Genomic DNA, 14532 nt, shown 5'->3' with positions numbered 1-14532 from the left:
GCGCACTTTCCCTAATGAGGCCTCCCGCTACCAGTGGCCTTCCACCATTCGGATTCCATTTGTAGACCGAGGTAAAGTTTGCAAACTGGGACACTACTTCCGGTTTTGCGGAGTTCGTAAACGGAATTGTTCGTAAACAGGACTGTTCTTAAACCGAGGTACCACTGTATTAAACACACACCAAACATTAAAAACTTCCCTAAACCGCAAAATTCATAATAGATATGAAAACTAAAACAAACCGAGAGTCCCACACAGACATCCAGCACATTTTAAAGAGCATCAGATATCCATCAGCCAGCGGCCTGGTTGGAGATGAAGGTTTTCACCAGGTGCCTAAAGGTGTTTGAGGAAGGCGCCAGGTGATCATTCCTGGGGAGATTCAGGAGGGGAAATCTCTCTAGAGCAGGGGTAGGGAAACTAAGGCCTGGGGGCCAGATCCTGCCCAATCTCCTTTTTAATCTGACCTGCGGACGGTCCAGGAATCTGCATGTTTTTACATGAGTAGAATGTGTCATTTTATTTAAAATGCATCTCTGCGTTATTTGTGGGGCATAGGAATTTGTTCTACTTTTTTCAAAATATAATCCAGCCCACCACAAGGTCTGAGGCCCCTGCTGAAAAAGTTTTCTGACCCCTGCTCTAGAGCACCACAACTCCTCTCCCGGACCCTGGAGTCTGGTCTGATCCTTATCACCTCCCCACATCTACCTGCGCTCTCTTTGGCTGTTTCTACGGCATGATATGGGGGTTTCTCATGCCCACGCCTGGCCAGCTCCCCCATTTGCCCTCCCGGCCACCCTCGGAGGCCACAGGCGGAGAGAAAAGCAAACAGCCGCCTCCGTCCCACTTCTCCACCAGTCCTTGGGCCAGATAATCCCTAGCAAGCAAAGCGAGTCCAGCAAAATCTGGAAGGAGGTCAGACCAGACTTGCCTGCAATTAAGGGAAGGGTTGTGGGGAGATAAGAGCAAGCAATAAACAAACAGGGCCATTAGGCGCCCCCAGCTATTGCAGAAAAGGACTCCTTGACCCTCAGTAAACTTATGGAAAATTTCGGGCCGAATTCCCTATGGGGTGGGGCTATGGCTCCCCTTTTGGGAACTGCAGCCCTGCCATCTCTTGTCACAGATATGCACACGAGGGCAGCAGGAAGAATCCCCCACTTTCTGGGCTTTTCTCCTGGATCAGTGTTTCCAAAACTTGGGTCTCCGCTGCTTTTGGACGTCCCATCACCCCGGCGCCTGGTCCTGCTAGCTAGAGATGGTGGAAGTTGTAGTCCGAAAAACAGCAGGAGGCTTGGGTTTGGCAAACCCTGTCCTAGAGGGACACACGGTATCACCCCCCCCCCGTGCATTCATTCCTCACAGGCCATAGAATCATAGAAGGGACCCCTGGGTGTTATCTAGTCAAACCCCCCTGCAATGCTGAGATCACAGCTCACAAATCCCAGACGGAGAGTCAAGAGGTCATCTCCTTTTCAAAAGACCTGGCTCCCAGGATGTTTCCGGGCACAATTCAAAGTGTTGGTGCTGACCTTTAAAGCCCTAAATAGCCTCGGTCCTATATATCTGAAGGAGCGTCTCAACCCCCATCTTACAGCCTGGACACAGAGATCCAGCGATGAAGGCTTTCTGGCGGTTGCCTCCCTGCGAGAAGTGAGGTTACAGGGAACCAGGTAGAGGGCCTTCTCAGTAGTGGCACCTGCGCTGTGGAACGCCCTCCCACCAGATGTCAAAGAGAACAACAACTACCAGACTTTTAGAAGACATCTGAAGGCAGCCCTGTTTCGGGAAGCTTTTAATGTTTGATGCATTGTTGTTGTTTAGTCGTTTTGTCGTGTCCGACTCTTCGTGACCCCCTGGACCAGAGCACGCCAGGCCCTCCTGTCTTCCTCTGCCTCCCGCAGTTGGGTCAAACTCATGCTGGTAGCTTTGAGAACACTGTCCCACCATCTCGTCCTCTGTCATGCCCTTCTCCTTGTGCCCTCCATCTTTCCCAGCATCAGGGTCTTTTCCAGGGAGTCTTCTCTTCTCCTGAGGTGGCCAAGGTCTTGGAGCCTCAGCTTTGATGCATTACTGTATTTTAATATTTTGTTGGAAGCCGCCCAGAGTGGCTGGGGAAGCCCAGCCAGATGGGTGGGGTATAAATAATAAATTGTTGTTGTTGTTGTTGTTGTTGTTGTTGTTGTTGTTGTTGTTGTTGTTGTGATGCTCCCCAGAGAGTTGGCCCTGAAACATCTCGCTTTAATTCAATGGGCAAAGTGGTCGGAACTTCCTGGATAGCTTGGTTGGTTGGAGTGTGATGCCAATCACAAGCAAGGTTGCAGGTCCTGTACGCTCTCTTTATGAAGCCGGGTGGTCCTCAACACCCACCCACCCCTTGCCAACCCCTCCCGGGGAATCCCATCTCTTTGGGAACCCCTGGCCTAGGGAATAGTGAGCTCCATTGCTCTAACTCAGAGTAAGGCAGCTTTCTGTTTCCAACAAGCCAGAGTTGTGTCATTTGCTTCTGGGGCAGGTCGCCCGGCACCCCCACCCCCCATCACCTCACAGCCTGGTGACCAAGTTAGAAAGCGGATCCTGTCAGGCGCCCAGCTCCCTCCGAGCTCAGTCAGGGAGAAGCGTCCCGTGCAATCGATGTGACAAGAGGACGAGGAGACGCGGGAGGTGACGGTTTCCGCTCCAGCGTCCCAGTTGGAGCAAGGACGTGAGGAGCTCTCCCTCCAGCGAGACGGGATCATGCACGAGCGCACAGCACACGCAGCCAAGAAGAAACTACCCTCCTGCCACTCTCCGGCGAGAACGAGAGTGTGGCGGGTCGTCACTGTCACCCAGGCTGAGCTGAGCTGGCTGTTGGAGTGCGCTTGGGAGAGAAGCAGGAAGACAAGGCAAAGTCACCAAGTCTCGCCCCGTCTTGCACAGGCCGCTCCTCTGAGGCCGGCCAAACTGCCTCGCTTCTCTCCGGAAAACCCAGACCAGTGGTCCATCTAGTTCAGTATTGCCTGCTCAGACTGGCAGCGACTCTCCTGGGTTTCAGGCAAGCGCACAACCCCCGCCTTAACTGGAGGAGGAAGAGTGAGCCGCCTGCGTCCAAAGAGCGGCTCTGCCTCTTCCCCAGGGGAACTTGGTGTTTAAAAATCCTAAAAGCCTGAGCAATGGTCCTGAACGCTCCTCAACTATGGACTTATCCCCACTTACCTTCCTTCTGCACAGCCAGAGCTTTAAAACGCTGTGCTCTTTCTTTTCTCTGCAGCCTTCCCTGCAGAAACCTGCTCTTTAAAGCGGAATCGGAACAAATGGCAATCCATGGGCAAACCAAATTGCCATATATATATTTTTTGCGATTCTGCTTTAAAGAGCTGGGTTTTTGCAAAAAAAGAAAGAGCAAATGGACATAGAGCTTTAAACCTCTTATTGAAGAAGCCATGCCTTTGGAGGAAACTTGCTCCCAAAGGTGGCAAGAGGAGGGGGAGAAGAGGGCGGTCAATGGCTCCCAGGCACCATGTGGTCAGAGGCAGTGAGGCTTCTGAGTGCCAGTTGCTGGAAGCCACAAAGAGGTGGACTTAAGGGAGCTCAGCCAGTTTGAAACCCCAAGGTCTGCCACGGCCACAGGAGGGGACAGGGTTCTTGGCCTGGAATCCTGTTTGCGGATTTCCAACAACAACAGCAGCAGCAGAAACAACACCCCGCCCATCTGGCTGGGTTTCCCTAGCCGCCCTGGGTGGCTTACAGCATATATCTAGACATAATAAAACACCAAACGTTAAACACTTCCTGACACAGGGCTGCCTTCAGATGTCTTCTAAAAGTTATATACAGTGGTACCTCTACTTATAGGGACGCAAGTGGCGCTGTGGGTTAAACCACAGAGCCTAGGACTTGCCAATCGGAAGGTTGGCAGTTTGAATCCCCCCGACGGGGTGAGCTCCCCTTGCTCGGTCCCTGCTCCCAGTTTGAAAGCATGTCAAAGTGCAAGTAGATAAATAGGTACCGCTCCGGCAGGAAGGTAAACGGCATTTCTGTGCGCTGCTCTGGTTCGCCAGAAGCGACTTAGTCCTGCTGGCCACATGACCTGGAAGCTGTACGCCGGCTCCCTCGGCCAGTAAAGCGAGATGAGCACCGCAACCCCAGAGTCGGCCACGACTGGACCTAATGGTCAGGGGTCCCTTTACCTTTACCTCTACCTATGGATGTGAACTGTTCTGGGGTACCATTTGCACCCCGAAAAGTCCGTAAATAGAATGCCACTTCTGCACGTGCGCATGACACAATAGAGTGCTCCTGCGCATGCGTGAAGCGCACAGAACACTTATATGCATGCACACGTGGCAGAAGTATACACTTCTGGGTTTGCCGGGTTTGCAACCTGAAAATCTGCAGCATGAACCTAACGCAACTACAGGTATAACTGTAGGTTTTTTTTATCTCCTTGGCATCTGGTGGGAGGGTGTTCCACCAGGCGGGTGCCACCACCGAGAAGGCCCTCTGCCTGGTTTCCTGTAACTTGGCTTCTCGTAGCGAGGGAAGCTCCAGAAGGCCCTCATCACTGGACCTCAGCGTCCGGGCAGAACGATGGAGGTGGAGACGCTCCTTCAGAAGTGTCTTTTTGGCCGCCGTGAGAACAGAAAGCTGGACTAGACAGACCAATGGCCTGATCCAGCAGTCTCTTCTGAGGCTCTTTGGGGTATTCTCCTGCCAGCTGACCTGCCCATCCTTGCCTCTTTGAAGAAGCACGGCAGAGCTCAGCCCTGGGCACTTGTGCTCTCTTTCCGCAGTGTCGCATCAGTGCAGTCGCAACGCCCTTCCTGAAACCAGCTCGGCAGGGATGTGAAGAGACAGGGCCGAATGCAGGCTGGCACCTCGATGGCACCCTTCCCTGAGGGGGCCGGTTGGCCGACAGGTGTAGAAGCAGGACGTCAATCGGGCTGACAGTCCTCTGCCAAGCCCAGCAGTTCCTTGCGGAGCGGGTGGAGGCCTCACGCGGATGACACAGTCTGGACGTGCCGGTGGTGGGGGCTGGGGGGGAGGGACACACACGCGGCTGCTGTGGTGCTGGGTCTGGCAAGCACTGCAAGGACCCACCCTTCCCAATCAACGGGCATCCATTCTGCAGCCCCTGTTTGACGTGCCATCAGCCGGCACCCAGATAGCAACCCAACGCTTTTTGCTCGGGTGCCTGAATGACCCAAAGCTATGGGTATGGGGGGCACACATGGGTGCAAAAGTGGGCACAGAATGATCAGGGGCCAGTGCTGGATTTCTTGTTGTTGTTTAGTCATTTAGCGGTGTCCGCCTCTTCGTGACCCCCTGGACCAGAGTACGCCAGGCACTCCTGTCTTCCACTGTCTCCTGCAGTTTGGTCAAACTCATGCTGGTAGCTTCGAGAATACTGTCCCACCATCTCGTCCTCTGTCTCCCCTTCTCCTTGCGCCCTCCATCTTTCCCAGCATCAGGGTCTTTTCCAGGGAGTCTTCTCTTCTCATGAGGTGGCCAAAGTACTGGAACCTCAGCTTCAGGATCTGTCCTTCCAGTGAGCACTCAGGGCTGATTTCCTTCAGAATGGAGAGGTTGGATCTTCTTGCAGTCCATGGGACTCTCAAGAGTCTCCTCCAGCACCAAATTCAAAAGCATCCATTCTTCGGCGATCAGCCTTCTTTATGGTCCAGCTCTCACTTCCATACATCACTACTAGGAAAACCAGAGCTTTAACTATACAGACCTTTGTTGGCAAAGCTTTGTCTCTGCTTTTTAAGATGCTGATTTAAGTGCTAGATTTATGTATAAGCTAAACAAGCTATAGCTTAGGGCCCCACTCTCTTGGGGGCCCCCCAAAAATTTAAAGGGAAAAAACTGGATGTACATTTCCAAAATATAAGATAAAAAACAAATAAAATAAAACCTACATACATGTTTTGTGTTGTGTTGGCTCCTTGGATGTAAGTCATGGGCCCTGCCTGCTAGCCTGCTCCCTAAAGTATCACCGGTTTGCTCCTTTCTATATATTGGGTGCCTACATTCTAAATGGACTGGTTGCATGACAACATATGCAAATGGCTTGAGATATGTTCAGTGGTATCTTGGGTTACAGACGCTTCAGGTTACAGACACTTCAGGTTACAGACTCCGCTAACCCAGAAATAGTACCTCGGGTTAAGAACTTTGCTTCAGGATGAGAACAGAAATCGTGTGGTGGCAGCGCGGCGGCAGCAGGAGGCCCCATTAGCTAAAGTGGTGCTTCAGGTTAAGAACAGTTTCAGGTTAAGAACAGACCTCCAGAATGATTTAAGTTCTTAACCCGAGGTACCGCTGTATTAGGTCCATCAATGACCATATATCATCTATTCAACACAAAAACCAGTGACAATTTGTTGTGGACAAAGGACAGCTGGACAAATCAAGGGCCCCATTACCATCAGTAGCTGAGGGCCTGATCAGGGGCAGTTACTTCCCAAGGAGGGGCCATGGGCCTGATCCAGGAGGCTCATCTCATGTTCTTACAGCCGAAAGCGAGGGGGGGTCTTGCTAGCAGGATTACGCATTGCACCCCATCCGTGGGTGGGTAGTTGGGTACCCAAATGGATGACAGGCGGGTCATAAAGTGTTTTAAACAATGAAGAAATGATCCAATAGCCCTCTAAAGTCTCACTAAACATTTGCACATTTCTTCTCCATGCTTAGAAAACTCGTATTGTGGCGGGTGGGTGGACTAGATGGCATTTGGGTTTCCTCCCAGCTCGAGGATTCTCTGCTTCTAGGATTGACACATCAACAGGGCCCATGAGAAGCTGGGAGGCACTGAGAGGCAAAGAGCCCCCCCCCCCCGGGGGAGCCAACGCCCCGTTCAGATCTTTGTAGATCTTTGCAGGGCTCCGCTTATCTCTGGCATGCAGAGAAGCCGGGAAGTCAGGATTCTTTGCCTGAGCCCATGACCTATGGCTGACCCGGGGGGAGGGCAGAAAGGCTTTTTCCTGGAGCACCCCAAGTCCCCCACCAGCCACACCTTTGAGACGCAGAGGGCTGCCAGAATGGGACAGCTCAGCTTCTTCTTCCTCTTTTGCGATCCCTCGTAGCCGAATCAGATTGTCTTCCATAAACACGGTTTTAACAGTGAGTCCGTAAGTGACTGTGGAGGCCAATTCTGGATCCACACGTCCTTCCACAGTGGGGACATTGGTTTCTGGGTGGGAGTTGATCCCGGTGAGGGTTTGCCAAGCGTGGTGGGGGTGGCTGGGGCACCCTGCGAGCATCTAGCACATGGGTAGGCAAACTAAGGCCAGATGTGGCCCAATCGCCTTCTAAATCTGGCCCATGGATGGTCCAGGAATCAGCGTGTTTTTACATGAGTAGAATGTGTGCTTTTATTTAAAATGCATCTCTGAGTTATTTGTGGGGCATAGGAATTCATTCATATATTTTTTCCAAAATGTAGTCCGGCACCCCACAAGGTCTGAGGGACAGTGAACCGGTCCCCTGCTGAAAAAGTTTGCTGACCCCTGAACTAGCAGGACGCAGCATCCCATGGGAGTCTAGCCCATGATGGTGGCTTTGCTGGGCTGGGACAGCTCCACACTCCATGAGATTCAGGCCAGCTATACCTGTCCAGGGATGGTTGCAGCTCTACAGAAACCAAAGGACGTCAGGAACCAGGCAGCCAGGGCTTATCATCACATACCTTTTTGCCCCACTCTTTCCAGGCGCAGGTCTGCACTTAAAGGCATTTTCGTCTTTGCTCCAGAGCTTTTCCCACAACCCCCCCTCCACTCTTTAGTGCTCAACTGGAGCAAACAGCAATTCAGGGTTTCCACGGACTGATGTTTGCTCCGACTGAGCGCTAAAGAGTGTGTTTTCACAGGGAAAGCTCTGGAGCAAAAAAAGAGGGGCTGCTCGGACAGAGAGCTTTAAAGTGCTGGCCATGCCTGGAAAGAGTGGAGGAAAGGGAAGTGTGGCATAATGGTTAGAGTGTCAGACTAGGACCTGGGAGAGGCCAGGGTTCAAATCCCCCTCCACTGGGGACCTTGGGGGGGCAGACACTGCCTCTCTCAGCCTAACCTACATCGCAGGGTTGTTGTGGGGACTAAATGAGGAGAAATATGGCAGTCCCCAGAGAGGCAGTGTGGTGTAGCGGTTAGAGTGTCAGATTAGAACCTGGGAGGGACCAGGATTCAAATCCACACTCAGCCATGACGCTTGCTGGGGGGCCTTGGGGGGGGGGCCAGTCACTGCCTCTTTCAACCCAGCCTACCTCACAGGACTGTTGTGATGATAAATCAGGGAAGACTATGCAAGCCACGTTGAGCTCTTTAAAGGGGGGGGGGAACCAGAGAATGAAAATGCATTCGGTCCACCCATACGCAAACAAGGCTTAGAAAGGCCTCTAGCTTGTGGCTGCTTCTGAACAGCTTTGAGCACAGATGCGTTTCTGTGAAATGCGATATATAAATAAATAGGCTGCGACTTGTACGTTTTGCACCCAGTCGGGGCCCGTCTGCTGCCTCCAGTACAAACTTCACGTGCCTGGCAGCATCGACGGGGAAGGGTGCCAGCGTGGCTGAGGGAACGTCCCCCACACTGTGAAATAACCAAGGGTGCAAGAAGGGCCGGATTGAGGTTGGATGAGGCCCTCAGCTCCTGAAGGCCATGGGGCCCTAGATATGTCCAGCTGTCCTTTGTCCACAGCAAATTGTCACAGGTTTTTTGTGTTGAATATATGCTATATGGTCATTTATGGATCCAATAGGTATCTAAAGCCATTTGCACATAACAAAATATGTATTTTATCAAAGTAATTGTTGAAAAGTTCATGCAGAATGCAAAGTCCATGCAGAATGTAGGCATGCTATGTCTAGAAAGGAGCAAACCAGTGATATTTTAGGGAGCGGGCTAGCAGGCGGGGCCCATGACTTACATCATAGGAGCCTACACAACACAATGTAGGTTTTATTTTATTTGTTTTTTATCTTCTATTTTGGAAATGTACATCCTGTTTGTTTTTCCTTTAAATTTTTTGGGCCCCCCCCCCAAGAGAGTGGGGCCCTCAGCTAGAGCTTATTTAGCTTATACGTAAATCCGGCACTGGGTGCGAGGCATCTTCCTCCCCCTGTTTTGCCAGGAAAACGGGCCATTTCCACCCGGATGGGAAGCATGCAAGTCGTTCTCAAAGGAGACGAGAGAATCCCAGTCTGGAGTGAGGCTTGAAATATGGGAAGCTGCTCTGCACTGAGTCCCTCCAGCCGTACCCGGAGATGTCAGGAATTGAACCTGGGGCATTCTGCATGCAAGGCAGATGTCCTGCGGCTGAGAAGCAGCCCTTCCCTGGCTGGAGGAGTCCTGGGAGGAAGGGCGCTGCTCAGAGGGGGCACCCCGAGCCCTGGGACAGAGTCACAGACTGGTAGGGCCCCTCTGATTTGCCCGCAGAAGAACCCCAGTTCATTCCCTATCAAAACCAGGCAGGGCTGAGGGAAGCCCCCTGTCTGAGAGCCCCCATCAGGAGCTGATGGAAGTTTCACCCAGAACTCAATGGACCAGTTTGGGAGGTGAGGGCATTGGTTTGTTCTGGTTTTCATTAGGTATGTTGCAGTTTCATTCTGTGAACCTGCCCTGGGTTCTTTGGACGGGTAAATAAGGATGGTCTGACTCTGTCTGAGGCAGCTGCTTCCTCCGGTCCCATTTCATTGAACCGACCTGGGGCTCGGGAGAGGAGTTCCTCACTGGTCTGCAATGTACACCCAGCATGGGACACGGTGGTGCTGTGGTCTAAACCACTGAGCCTCTTGGGCTTGCCAATCAGTTCGAATCCACACGACGGGGTGAGCTCCTGTTGCTCTGTCCCTGCTCCTGCCAACCTAGCACTTTGAAAGCATGCCAGCGCAAGTAGATAAATAGGTACTGTTGTGGTGGGAAGGTAAATGGTGTTTCCACGCGCTCTGGTTTCCACCACAGTGTTCTGTTGCGCCAGAAGTGGCTTAGTCCTGCTGGCCACATGACCCGGAAAGCTGTCTGTGGACAAATGCCGGCTCCCTCAGCCTGAAAGCGAGATGGACGCTGCAACCCCACGGTTGCCTTTGACTGGACTTAACTGTCCAGGGGTCCTTTACCTTCTTTACCTTTACCCATGGTGGGCCACCCAGAGGGCAGTCAAATGCCAACACCCGAAGCCCCTCTCTTGCTGGACTAGATGTGGCCGGATCCAGCAAACCCTCCTAATGTTCTTATGACATGCATGCAGTCTGCTGGGTGCATATCTGTGCATATGGACTCCCCACTGTGCTTGTCTGGGGGGGGGGGGGGCAGGACCCTCTGCTTCTTCAGAGGGGCCAGGCAAGAGGTGAGGGGTTGCAGAGAGAGAGGGCGGAAATATGAGAGACAGGAGCAGACCTGCCGGGACATCTGGCTCTCGGAGCCGGCCTTGGCCCCAGGGACAGCAAGGCTCCTAAATCCCAGGGTAAGCACAGAGACACCCCCCCCCCAAGCAGCTTGCAGCAAAACAGCCCCAGCCAAAGCCTCAACAACAAGCCGCCTGAGTCACGGGGCTGGGTGGGTGGCGAACAACACAGCCCCGGCAAGAGGCGGCATGGACAGCTCTGCACACCCACAACCCACAACAGTCACCATGGCAGAAAGTGAGCAGGAGGAGGAGGAGGGTGGCTTTCAAAGAGGATTGAGCAAATTCATGGAGCAGGAGAGAGCTCTGCGTAGCTGCTAGCTGTTGTGCTCACCTATAGCCACCTATAGCTAGGGACGTGGGTGGCGCTGTGGGTTAACCCACAGAGCCTAGGGCTTGCCGATCAGAAGGTCGGCGGTTCAAATCCCCGCAATGGGGTGAGCTCCCGTTGCTCGGTCCCTGCTCCTGCCAACCTAGCAGTTCGAAAGCACGTCAAAGTGCAAGTAGATAAATAGGTACCGCTCTGGCGGGAAGGTAAATGGCGTTTCCGTGCGCTGCTCTGGTTCGCCAGAAGCGGCTCAGTCATGCTGGCCACATGACCTGGAAGCTGTACGCCGGCTCCCTCGGCCAGTAAAGCAAGATGAGCGCCACAACCCTAGAGTCAGCCATGACTGGACCTAATGGTCAGGGGTCCCTTTACCTTTATAGCCAGTGGCGTAGCAGGGTCAGGTGGTACCCGGTGCAGAAAATTTATTGTCACCCACCCCCCACATTGAAATCTTTTCGCTGAGCTTTTTGGGGGGGATTCCAGGGTTTGCCAAAGTTGTTCAGCTTTTTGCTCCAGAGTTCCCTCCCCCCCCCCTCTGCTTGTTCACTCGCCTGCCTCCTTCGCATCCTCTCCCTGCATGCCTCCTCCACCAGCCGGGGAGCGCGGGGCTGTATAAACGAAGGCGGAAGGGGGGGGACGCCGCAGCTCCCGCCCTTCCCCAGATGGATGGGTAGGCAGGAGTCGGGGGCGGGTGATGCGCTGAATGTCAGCCCCCTCGATGACACCTGGGGCAGTTCGCCCCCTACCGCCCCCACCTTGCTCCGCCCCTGCACATAGCTCAGTTGCTAGGGCATGAAACTCTTCAGGGTTGTGGGTTCGAGTTCCACATTGGGCAGAAGAGTCCTGCTTTGCGGGGGGGCGGGTTGGACCAGATGACCCTTGTGGGCCCCCCCATTCTACGATTCTGTGATGGCTACGCTTTGCTCTCCGCAGTCAGAGGCAGCCGTGCTTCTGAATCCCAGTTGGAGAGCTGCTCTTGTTCTTGCTGGTTTCCCACAGGCACCAGTGAGAAGAGGAGGCTGGACTGGGTGAGCTGCCTCTCACTGAACCCACCAGGCAGGGTGGGTGAGGGTGGGGGGAACAGGGGCCCCCCTGAGCCCAGAAGCATCTTCCTTTCGGGTCCCGAAGGTATGAAAAGCTGCCCACCTTTCAGGTTTGGTTTTGGGCAAATGGCGGTGAAACTCTTCTCCTGAGTAAGACATGGGGCCAGGAGAAGTCAGAGCACCAAGAGCACTTCGGGGCATGGGCAGAATACCTTCTGTCCTCAGAGCCTGCCGGGGGGGGGCATGCTTGGTGATCCCAGGGCCCAATGCAAACCATGGCACTTTGCTTTCCTGCCTCGTTTTAGTACCAGATGTTATTATCTGCTCACGTGCCCTTTCCCTTCAACCAGTTTAAATTGCAAGGGGAAATTCACAACCTTCTGGTATGAAGCAGCAGGAGAAAAGCCACGTTTGCAGGACTGGGAAGCCTGGGGAAAGATTCCTAAGCAGTGAGAGTGTTGCAAAGTCGCGGTGCCACCACCAAGAAGGCCCTTCTTCATCCCTCCAGCCACCCCTCAGAGGGCAGGAGACAGGATCCTGGTGCAACGTGGACAAGCACATGACATGGACCTTGGGGACCCTTTGGGGGCCCCTCTGGTCTCCCCCTCCTCAGCTGGGGAGGGATTTCAAGGTCAACAAAGAGCAGCGGTCTGAGTTGAGCCTGGAAAGAAACTGGGAGCCGCCCCACACACAGAGACCCAGGCCCCAGGTCTGCGCAAATACTGTGGGTTGCACCTGCCCCCAAGCCCTACTCAGAGTACACCCATTGAAATCAAGGGGCATGACAAAGTCCATCCATGTTAATGGCCCTGACTGTATTCAGGGCTAGCTGCAGATTCCAAATTGCCTGCAAGAGCTTTGAACACCCAGGCAGAAAGGTGGCAGGTGGCTCAGGTAAGAAGGAAACCAGCCCCCAAGCCCCTCTGCCCCAGAGATGGGAGGGAGCCGCCTTCCTTACCTGCAGGTTGAAGGGAGAGACCTCACTGCCATGTGGCTGTCAAATGCGTTTTTTGGCCCCCGTGAATCTTTGCGCGTTTTAAATGCCCCTCTCTGGGCTGCTCTGCTACAGCCTCTCCCTCTGCCCTATGGGAGCTTGTGGGTATGCAAATTGCCCCATGGAAAAGGCTGTCCTGCTCCTCCCAGAGGACAGCTGGTGCCCCCCCCCCTACGGCCGATCTGAAGCCCACTCCGTTCCTCTCCTCCTTCTCTGTCACAGCGTGTGGAAGGAGAACGTGGGAAGAACTTGCCGGGTCCGGCCAAGGGCTCATCTCCTCCAGCCTGCCTGTGGGAAACCAGCAGGCAGGATCGGAGCCCAGGAGGAGCGAATCTCCCTCCTGCGCTTTCCAGCCACTGGCATTCAGAAGCGTCGCTGCCTCCGACTGGCGAGGCAGAGTCCGGCCATCCTTAATGCCTCGCAGTAACTCTTAAGACCCAGGCGAGGTGAGAAGGAGCACCTCAGAACCTAAAAGCAACCCACATGCCGGGAAAGGAGGGGGGAGAGAAACTGAGGGTGTCCACACGTGCCCCAAAGCAGGCCAGACCCCTGGGCAAGGCGCCTGCGGAACCTCGGTGAGCCAGAGGGCTCTAGTCAGTCAGCCAAGCTGCATGCAAGAGAAGAGCAGCGCCCGCTTCTCAGAACGCAACCAGAGTCATTAGAGGGGAGACTAAGGCTACGCTGGCCGCCTCGAACCCAGTCAGAATCCAAACTGCCCTTGCACCGTCTCGTCTGAACGTTTGGCACTGCCAGATGAAGCCACGGGAGGGGGAGAGAGCGGAACGCCGAGAGGGCCTCTTGGGAAAAGAGCCCCCCAGCACCACACCGCGCGCATCTTCCGCGGAGAGAGAGAGAGAGAGAGAGAGAACGGGCGCGTAAAAGCAGCGCGCACATCAGCCCCGGCCAGTCCGCCCCGTCGGCTCCCTTGCCCCGCGGACGGTCCCGGGCAGGCGAGGAGAGGGGCGGGCGACGGAGAGCCCCGTCCCCAACCCAGGGCCCCGATCCTGGAGGGCTCCTGCCCTTCAGCAGGAGGAGGGATGGATGTGCCCCCTGCTCCCCTCCTGCGAGGGCGCCTGCGGGCAACTCAGCCCCCCCCCCTTCCAGCCTGCATTTAGGCAGCAGAGCCGGCCTTCCTCTCCCCCCCCCGCGCCCGCCCCCGGCACAGCCTGCACCCACCTCTGCCCCCCTCCCGCCCCACGGAAGGCGCCTCTGGCTCGCCGCGCCCGCCCGTCGGGGGGCTCTCCCGCCCCGGCCGCTCCTCGCCCCGCGCCGGAGCCGCTCACCTGGACGCGCTCTTGCCGCAGCCGCCTGGCTCGGGCTGGGCTCCTCGGCTGGCGCCGCGCACGACGAGGCGGAGGCGACGAGCAGCAGCAGCAGCAGCAGCGCCGGCCGCGGCTCCTCCTCTCTGCCGCCCGTCGGAGGGACGCGCGCAGCAGCAGCGCGCCGAGGGGGCAGGCGAGCGCCCGGGCCGCCCCCTCCCTGGCGGAGCCACTCCGGATTCCGTGCGCATCCACTGGCGCGCGCGCCGGCGCTCATCCCCGCCCTCGCCGCAGCCGCAGGCTCGCCGGGCAGCCCAGTCCTCCCAGGGCGGAGGCCGTTTGGGGGCCCGAGGACCGGGGAGAGGGCTTCGGACTCAAGGAGAGAGGGTGCCCGAGCATGTGCAGACGGCCACCAGCCCATGGCAGCAGCGGCCACCAACCTGAGCTAAAGCAGAAGGCAGAGTGAGGATTCCAGAGGATATGATTGGACCAAAGCTCACAAAATGGATTTCAGTAGGAAGAAATCC

The 14532-nt window shown here is 55.2% G+C and overlaps 1 protein-coding gene across 1 annotated transcript in view; it reads right to left on the bottom strand.

Moving 5' to 3' along the window:
* PRRT4 (proline rich transmembrane protein 4) overlaps positions 1 to 14216 on the bottom strand; it is a 30941-nt gene extending 16725 nt beyond the window's left edge. The window contains exon 1 of the mRNA XM_083461078.1: positions 14030 to 14216. The gene's annotated coding sequence lies outside the window, so the exon portion shown is untranslated. The remainder of the gene's footprint in view (positions 1 to 14029) is intronic.
* Positions 14217 to 14532: the final 316 nt, after the last annotated feature.

The sequence above is a fragment of the Podarcis liolepis genome (genome assembly GCF_965112155.1).
Source record: "Podarcis liolepis genome assembly, chromosome: 10".
In the NCBI taxonomy this organism is placed as follows: domain Eukaryota; kingdom Metazoa; phylum Chordata; class Lepidosauria; order Squamata; family Lacertidae; genus Podarcis; species Podarcis liolepis.
Note: the sequence above shows the minus strand (reverse complement) of the source record. Positions and strands in the feature narration are given on the sequence as shown.